This window comes from Ptychodera flava, chromosome 1 (assembly GCF_041260155.1).
Source record: "Ptychodera flava strain L36383 chromosome 1, AS_Pfla_20210202, whole genome shotgun sequence".
In the NCBI taxonomy this organism is placed as follows: domain Eukaryota; kingdom Metazoa; phylum Hemichordata; class Enteropneusta; family Ptychoderidae; genus Ptychodera; species Ptychodera flava.
In genome coordinates this window covers 2,840,561-2,850,267 of record NC_091928.1, presented here as the reverse complement: position 1 = coordinate 2,850,267, position 9,707 = coordinate 2,840,561, and the positions used below count along the sequence as shown (strand labels likewise).

At 37.1% G+C, this 9,707-nt stretch overlaps 1 long non-coding RNA gene across 1 annotated transcript in view; it reads right to left on the bottom strand.

Annotated features, from left to right (window-relative positions):
* Positions 1 to 2,810: 2,810 nt before the first annotated feature.
* Positions 2,811 to 9,707, bottom strand: part of LOC139118673 (uncharacterized) — a 45,315-nt gene continuing 38,418 nt past the window's right edge. The window contains exons 5-6 of the long non-coding RNA XR_011548804.1: positions 3,299 to 3,490; positions 2,811 to 2,940 (exon numbers count right to left, since the gene is read on the bottom strand). This is a non-coding gene — a long non-coding RNA (uncharacterized lncRNA). The remainder of the gene's footprint in view (positions 2,941 to 3,298; positions 3,491 to 9,707) is intronic.

The following is a 9,707-nucleotide window of genomic DNA, read 5'->3' as shown; positions in this document are numbered from 1 at the left end:
AGGCTGACACAAGACTATTACTTGACTCTGAACATGCATCATACATTGGGGAGGTAGACAACATTGTCATTCGCAGTCCTGATACAGATGTCTTCATGTTAGCTGTGAGTTGTGCTCATCAATTATAGAGCCAGCTGATTCTACATCAAACCTACAAGTATGGTCAGATAATACAATCAACAGAATAACAGATGCATTGGGAGACAGAACTGCACAGGCTCTTGTTGGACTTCTTGTGTTCTCAGGTTGTGACAGTGTACGTGCTTTCATAGGCAAGGGAAAGAAGAAGATGGCAAATATGTTGCTGGCTGATGATACCTATACAACTATATGCTAAGAACTAGGGGCAGCATGGACACTTCTTGATGAACTGTTCACACAAATAGAATCATTTGTGTGTGATGTGTACAGCCAGATTAGGTGCAGTGATGTAAATGAAGCAAGATGCAATTGCTTTCGTCTTGGCCTACAAAGTGATGGTGCCCTCCCTCCTAACAGAGATAGTCTGAAATTGCATACACAGCGTGCAAATTACCAAACAGCAATCAATAGGAGATGTTTGCAGGCCAAAATGGATGCACCAAGCCCACATGGACATGGATGGATAGTGCAAGACTCAGATGTATCAATCCAGTGGATGACACTTCCCACTGCACCAGATTCTGTTATCAACTTTGTGAGCTGTAAATGCAAGAAGTCTGGATGCTCGTCAAGATGTTCTTGTAGAGAGGAGGACCTGCTATGCACAGAGTTATGTCAATGTGTTTCATGTTCAAACTTTAGAGAACGATGAGGAAAGTGGACTAGGAGATGACAGCGCTTCAGACATTGACAGTGACAGTGAATGAACTGACAGATTGCCTTTGAAAGATGAAACCACAATCAGTACTAATTTTATCATCTTTAATGATCTTCAATTAATGTAAACTAGTAAAATTGTATGGTCATTATCCAGCAAGTGAAGAGGAAAAAACTCTTTATAAGAAAAAAATAATGAAAATTTCATATATTTTGCACAGTAAAGAACTTATTTTTAATTTTGTATACCGGGACGGGTATGGGAAATCCTTCAATGAGCATCACAACAGAATGCATTGGCATGACCATCTTAACTTTAACTAATTGAGAAAGAAAATCAATTTTTGGTCAAAAATACATGTACATAATTTCATAATACATGTACATAATACATAATTTCCTGAAAAGAAAATCACCTGCTAACAACTTTGAATAGACCATTCAAAAATATCTTTCAATTACATTGCTCACAATGCATTGGCACATGTATCTTAATTTTGGGGTAAAAACCAAGAAATAAATAGTTTTTAGTACAAAATTATAAAATGTGTCATCTAGATTTACATTGCCAATGAGTAGATTTGATATTGCAGTATAAAACATTGGTAATTGAGTGAAAGGCAATGCACTTGTGCTGATATCTACAATTTGGGGAAAAAACACTGAAATTTCAAGTTTTTGTTAAAAAATTAGTCTTTTTGTCAATATTTCACATTCCTCAAAATAATTTGTTGATATCTAGAAAACAATATTCAGAAAAAGTTTCATTACGTATCAAGGATGAAACACTTGCATGGATCTCCCTCTTTTCAGTGAAAATATGTGAAAAATCATATTTTTGGTCAAAAATCTCACTTGTTACCAAATATTTTTGGGAAAAATTTCTCTTTTCTCTAAACACACATTATTAACAAATATTTGAAGCTCACGCCAAGTATTTCAAAGACCATAAATAACTGAATGCTATTTCTAGAGCCTTTTTCAAGGTTTTGGCCCACAGACTATTATGGCAAATAATAAACAGTAAGGAGGTACAAAGGACGTCGGTGCCCCCATGCCCAGTGTTATTTCATGGGAACTGCCCATTTCACTGCAGTAGGAGGTTTATCTTGAGTACTGAAGTACATCTGGATACTTGATGATGGTTGGATTGGTTTTCTACATGTAGATGTTGTTCCAGCTGGTTTAGTAGTCTCAGAAGAATGTTTGCTAGTCCTGGTACCTGCCCTGTTCACTGTCAGGTAAAGGTGATTGTTTTCCTAGTGTCTGACTTATTAGGGCAATAACTTCATTGTCTCTTTGTAACTGAGCTCCTCTCATCTCCATAGCTTCTTTCATTTAATGTTCATCTTTGGTGTTTCTTTGCCCAGAATTTTCTGTTACGAATACTGGAAGAAAAGAAGGAATACTTGAATAAAAAAAGGAATGCTGGAATAAAAGAAGCAGAGACTAGAAAAAGGAATAATTGAGACATTTCATGATGCAGTTTATCAGAAACCTTTAAGGCAGTCTTAACTTTCTTGGTTTAAATTTGTTGTTTGATACGACTGTAATAGTGTAGCGTGTCTGCTAATAACAAATGAAATTAAAAGTTATGGCATTTTATGCCATATTTGTCATTCTATAGTTAAATAAAATTAGTTGAATGAGTTTAACACACGTTTGACCCATGTTTGCATATTAACAGACATCTGTCAAAAACAATAGAGCATTTCAGAGAAACTGCTAAACATGAATTCCATTGACTGTTCAAGTGGTGAAACTTTGATAAAAAGGTGTGTTACTAAAATGACACTTTTGAATTTTTAGTTGATCATTCACCAACAACAAATTAGCTGGTTTATATGAGGTAGTTGCAACATTATTTCTGCGAAAGTGCAGGACCTACATGCAAAAGACCTCCATCCTGTGATTCAGTAAGCATCCATTTTTTCAAACTTCATGCGCCTTGAAAACTGATTACCAATATGCTATTCCCTATGTCACAAACAGTAATACTTATTATTTTCTTCAGCCTTACAGATGTCGTCAAAAACTTGCACCAAAAATTTGATTATAGGGATGGCAAAACCATGGGTAACAAGATCAAGTGATATTGAATGATATTCTGCTGATGCTGCTGCTAGTTGGTGTAGAGTTGTTCTGAATATTAAACAAAATGATATATTTGTAAATATGTTCTATGTAAAAAAATTAGCAAATATTAATAAACCATTCATATTTGAATGACTTGCCATCATCTGTCATCATCTGTCATCATTCCAACAATAAGTGGTATTTTGAGATTCACTGTATAAGCATGTATTTATTTATTTTATTTACTTAGCTGTGTACACATACGTGATATTGGCATAAAAATGAAATACAAAACAAAAGAATTACAAGATGACATGCATAAGTATTATTGAAGTGACTAGCTGTCTACTATAATCCTTGAATCAAATAAAAATTTCCAAGCATTGCTGAAAAATGGATGGGAGCAGATGTTTTGCTAAATTACCTTTTGATTATTGGAAAGGTACAGCAAAAGATGCAAATAGAGTCTCTGAATTGTACCTGGTGGCATCCAGTTCACCGTGTAGCCTTGCAGAATTATCAGTTGTCTGCCTGTGTTCTTCAGCTATGGTGTCAACAGGCACCAACTTTACAAATAGTTCCTTTATATCGCTTTATACCATCATGTCTACATCACCTGAAACAAAAGCAAATGATTTTATGAGTACCTGCAATTTATTTAAAAATGAAAAAAAAAGCATTTTTAAATTAATGATAATTGCAAGTGATAACTGATAAACCAGCAACGGGTAAACTGATAAACCTATACGCTCACTGTTCATATAATCACATCAGAAATAAACAATGCCATATGTGTTTATGTAACTGTTCATACAATCACATCAGAAATAAACAGTGCCATATGTGTTTATGTAACTTCATATAATCACATCAGAAATAAACAATGCCGTAATTACTATGTGTTTATGTAACTTTTCATATAATCACATCAGAAATGAACGGTGCCATAATGTGTTTAGTAACTGTTCATGTAATCATGTCAGAAATACACAGTGCTGTATGTGTTTATGTAGGTCTATATAGCAGCTTTTGTAACAGTTACAACCTAATGGCAATGTAGCATAATTGTTTCAACAAAAAAGGTGTTCATCTCATGAACTCATGCATAGATGTCATATCATATATGTCACAGATAAACAAACTGAGAAGTATCTTTCCATTGTTCTCTGAAATAAATGGTAAAGACACTTTAAATACAACTTCTTTGTGTACACTGTATACCAGTCTCTTTCAAGAAGTCTGAAAGTTCATGTTTGGGGCCTTAAATTTCCTAGATGAAGTATTCCCAGGAGTGAGATGGCAGGAAGAGACTCAGTTTGACCACATCTCCTTTTGATTTCTTGAACTGTTATTGTATTCCTTGCAATTTTAATCAACTGTTGCTAGTTTATTACCCTTAGGGGCCATGGGTTACCAGAAATACATTGTTATGGCGTAGGCACGTGCTTGCCGGGGTGCTCTTTTGACTGTTGACAACTGTAGCTGTGGTAGAGATCGTTGATCGCTGAAAAAATTTGCTATTACAGAGTTCTGTGCAATGACCCCTGCGCCCTGTGTAGTTCATGTAAGCACCATTACATGCCAGTACAAAATGAATCATGGGTTTGACTTTTTAGTCCCCGCGGACGAAGTCCGGCGGGGACTTATAGATTGGGTCCCGTCCGTCCGTCCGTCCGTCATCAACAGTTTCTCAGACACTGCTAAACTGATTTTGTTCAAACTTGGCACAAAGGCATAGCACTATGACCTACAGATGCACGTCGATTTATTTTGTGATACGATCCAATATGGGCGCGAGGCGGCCATTTTATTGTGATTTGTCATGTCTTCGGACCATAACTCAGACATCCTTGAGCACATTCTGTTCAAACTTGGCACAAAGGCATAACATTATGGCTTTCATATCCATGTCAAATTATTTCGCGATATGTTTCAATATGGGCGCGTGGCGGCCATTTTGTTGCGATTTTTCATGTGTTTGGACCATAACTCAGACATCCTTGAGCACATTCTGCTCAAACTTGGCACAAAGGCATAACACTATGGCTGTCATATCCATGTCAAATAATATCGCGATATGTTTCAATATGGTCGTGTGGCGGCCATTTTGTTGCGATATTTCATGTGTTTCCCTTACAAAAATATCCTATACCAGTCCTATAGGGTAGAGGCATGTAGGGTCTTATAGGACATCAGGCAGTAGTAGTCTTACAGGATTTTGGAACGCAGTCTTACAGGGAACCCTATAGGGAGCCCTATAGGGGGTCTTATAGGGAACCCTATAGGGGGTCTTATAGGGGCCCTATAGGGGGTCTTATAGGGAACCCTATAGTGGTCTTACAGGGAGCCCTATAGGATGTCATGTAGGCAGCCCTATAGGGGTCTTATAGGGAACCCTATAGTGGTCTTACAGGGAGCCCTATAGGGGTCATGTAGGCAGCCCTATAGGGGATCTTATAGGGAACCCTATAGGGGGTCTTGTAGGCAGCCCTATAGGGTACAGAATATGCTTTACATATTGTTATCATACTTTCTAAGGATTGAACTGCACAAGGCAAACAAACTTCTGTAAAAGAGTGCAGAAATTTTGTTAAGTAAGGAATAACTCCTTCTGATTTTGCTATTGGTACCAAATGCAATGAATAACTGCAAAACTCACAAAAAGTCAGTCAACTTACAAAACAAGTAATTATAAACATGTAGTTTATTTCTAAAGGAATTAAGATTAACAATCAATCAGAACAGAAATCAATGCAACATACAGGGACTACAAAATATAAAGCAACCTACACATATGAATGCAAGGCCTACCTTTGACTTGTCACCTCAGCCAAGTGCATTATTAACTGAATAGATGTGTATCTTAACTCACGTAATTAAGAGGTCAGTTCAGTTGATGCTGCAATGTCGATTCTTACAGTTGTGACATATTAGTGAGCTCCCTTCTCCATAACACTGTTACAATCTTGGTAATGGACCTTGGATCCTAATGTTCCATGCAATTTGGAGTTGAACTTAGTACTTAAGAGCCATGCATGTTCACTGGTGCACTGCCTCAAGTGCAAATGAATAATGCGTGGCTGTACTATTATGTAATCAGTCCATTGTAAATGCAGGAAACTATTTACATAACAAAGCAAAGGCACAGGTCAGCTGACTTGACCTTGGATCTAACAAATAGAGTCTTTGTCTGTGTACAGCCATGACATGTACAAACGGCAAAAGGAATATGGTATGTTCCTGGCATGTGTGTGTAAATAGAAATAGCTTTTGAGAAAGGGTATATGAGAATGTGTAAAATTCTACAGACTATTTTCGTAAGGGAATAATTATAATTATAAACATTACTCAAACATTACTTGTTCAGTTTTACAGTCCTAAAAGTCAGGCAGAATCATCTTGTAGGGTGTCCTATAGGGCACAAATATGAGCCTATAGGACTAGTACGAACCCATAAGACATGACACATAAATCCTACAGCACAGGCGTTGTCCTATAGGACGAGTGCTATAGGATGGAGGTAGCCCTATAGGACTCCTGCAGGGATCCTTGGGTCCTACAGGGATCCTGTAGGACTTTTTTGTAAGGGTTGGACCATAACTCAGACATCCTTGAACAGATTCTGTTCAAACTTGCCACAAAGGTATAACACTATGGCCTACATATGCATGTCAAATTATTTTGTGATACAATCCAATATGGCCACGAGGCGGCCATTTTGTTTGCGATTTTTCGTGTCTTTGAACCATAACTCAAAGATCCTTGAACCGATTCTGTTCAAACTTGACACAAAGGCATAATATTATGTCCTACATATGCATGTTGAATTATATTACGATACGATCCAATATGGGCGTGAGGCGGCCATTTTGTTGCGATTTTTCATGTCTTTGAACCATAACTCAAACATCCTTGAACCGATTTGGTTCAAACTTGGTACAAAGGCAAAGCACTATGGCATACATATGCATGTATCAATTAAGCTTGTGATAGGATCCAATATGGCTGCAGAACTGCCATTTTGTTGGAATTGTACATGTCTTTGAATCGTAATTCAAAGGTCATTACACCCATTTTGTCCAAACTTGGCACAAAGATCAAGCACTATGGCATACATACATGTCAATTTACTTCGTGACATGTTCCAATATGGCTGCCAGATTGTCATTTTTTTCCAATATCGCTGTCAGATGGTCATTTTTGGATTTTTTCATGTCTTTGAGGCTTAATCATAATATGCAAGTATTCTTTAACCAATGTTGTTGAGACTTGGTACAAAGATAAAGTACTATGGCATACATATGCATGTCTACTAATTTTGTGCTATGATCCATATGGTCAATAGACAGCCATTTGATTTAAATTTTGGTGTGATTTTTTTATGTCTTTGAAACATAAACATACCGGTAGGTCACTGTCCCTCAATGGACTGATTTTGTTCAAACGTGATACGAAGATAAAATACTATGGCTGCATTTTTGTGCACATTAATTTCTTTCATTGTATGATCCGAAATGGCTGATTACAACAATATACCCGATCCCATACCATTTCAAAAATTCCACCAAATTATGTGTATAGTATGTGCCATCATGACACTGGAGGCAGTAAAGGCATCGTTATCTGTGATGTAATCAAAAGTTTCTTGAGTGGTCATTACCGGCAGAGATGAGTCATTTATTGAACGTTCCTCAGATTACTTTATTATGCAAGTCACAGGCCTGATGCACCCGTTGCATCAATGTCATTCCACAGCTACCTAGACCACAGCTACCTAGACACCAAAGATTATAACAAAATGGACAAGCGGGGACTGTGTCATCAACGATGACTTGTCAACATGGCGGCTGACAGCGTCAGGAAATATGCTACGAAAATATGTCATTATTGTAAGACAAGCCTTTCAAAGTCTGGCTACTATGAACATAAAAAGCGTATGGGAGCTTGCGTCAAGTCGAGCGATTTGTTATTACCTGAAAGAACTTCACCAACCTTTGCAGAGCTTGCCGACCAACACACATGTACCAGCGATGACGACAGCGAAGATCGTGGTCAAGGCCAAGGTGATAGCGTCGATTTGCTCAAAATCTCAAAATTTTCGGTGCCAGAGGGGGGCACCCCCTCCTGTACTTGTCTCCCTTGCAGTGTTCTAACAGTTTCACGCAGTAAACATAAAATTGAAAACACCTCTCAAAATTTTCGATGCAAGATGGGGGACACAACCCATCCATACTCTCCCCGTTGTGGTGGCGTAACAGTTTCACTCAGTAAAAAACAAATGGAAAACACTTTTCTGATTGCATCAGACTGCACCATTGCACACATCAATTTCTCAAAACTTACAAGTTCTGGTTACACACTGATTAGAGAATTGATTAATGAAACATGTTTTTCTCAACAGTCTCTGCATAGTGAGTACTCCCACCATTCTTGCCGAGACATGAGTATTGTATATTTTTTGTAGATGTTGAACGAATAAAAAAGGATATTGTCGTACACCATTCATCCTCCTCCTTGTTTTCACCGTCCCTGGGAATGTGGACATCACATACATGTACTTACCAAAATTGTCCTTTGTGATGTTTGGATGGAACTTGATGAACCTATTGTATGCATCTGCTACGCTCAACACCCCATATTTCATTGGCACCATAAAACTGTATAAGCTATGAACAATATTTTGAAAGCAAACTCCATACAATATAACAACCCTTATGAAAATTTTCTGTAGAAATTCTATTGAAATTGATGACAAAATTCAATTAAAGTGATACAGAATTTCTACAGAAATTCTACTGAACCTTTATGGAAATTAACGGAGTTTAATGGAGTTTTGGCCCCCTTTTTCTGTAGAAATTCAACAGAATTTCTGTATCATTTCTGTAGAATTTACAGAATTTCTATGTAAATTCGATACACATTCTACAGAATATCTGTAGCACTATATTGAATTTATACCACATTCTACAGAATTTTTATGTAGAATTTCTGTAGAACTATATTTAATTTCTGCACTCTTTTACAGAAGTTTGTTTGTCTTATACGAGTTCAATCTCTTAGAAAGTATGACAACAATATGTGTTAAACTTTTATTAAGTAAGGAGTACCACCTTATGATATTGCCATAGATACAAAAGCAATGAATTACTGCAAAACTCACAAAAAATCAGGCAGCAAGTAAATTATAAACATGTAGTTTATTTCTAAAAGAATTATGATTAACAATCGTTCGAAACTTGATGAAACATACAGGGACTACAAAATATAAAGCAACCTACACATATGAATGCAAGGCCTACCTCTCCAGTCTAGCGTTTTGAGTTGTCAACTCAGCCAAGTGCATAATTAAAGTGTTGTGTATCTTAACTCACGTAATTTTCAGTTGATGCTGCAATGTGGATCCTTACAGTTGTGACATATTAGTGAGCTCCCTTCTCCATAACACTGTTAGAATCTTGCTAATGGACCTTGGATCCTAATTTTCCATGGAATTTGGAGTTGAACTTTAGTACTTTTCATAAGAGCCATGTGCACTGTGGACTGCCTCAAGTTCAAATGAATAATGCGTGGCTACACTATTATGTAATCAGCCCATTGTAAAGGCAGGAAACTATTTGCATAACAAAGCAAAGGCACAGGTCAGCTCACTTGACCTAGGATCTAACAAAGAGAGTCAGGTTGGTCTGTGTACAGTCATGAAATGTACAAAAGAAATGGTACAATTGAAACTGTATACATTTTCCTGGCACGTGTGTGTAAATGAAAATAACTCTTCAGAATTAAAGGGTACACGAGAATGTGCTTAGAACTCTCCATAGGTATATGTCACTACC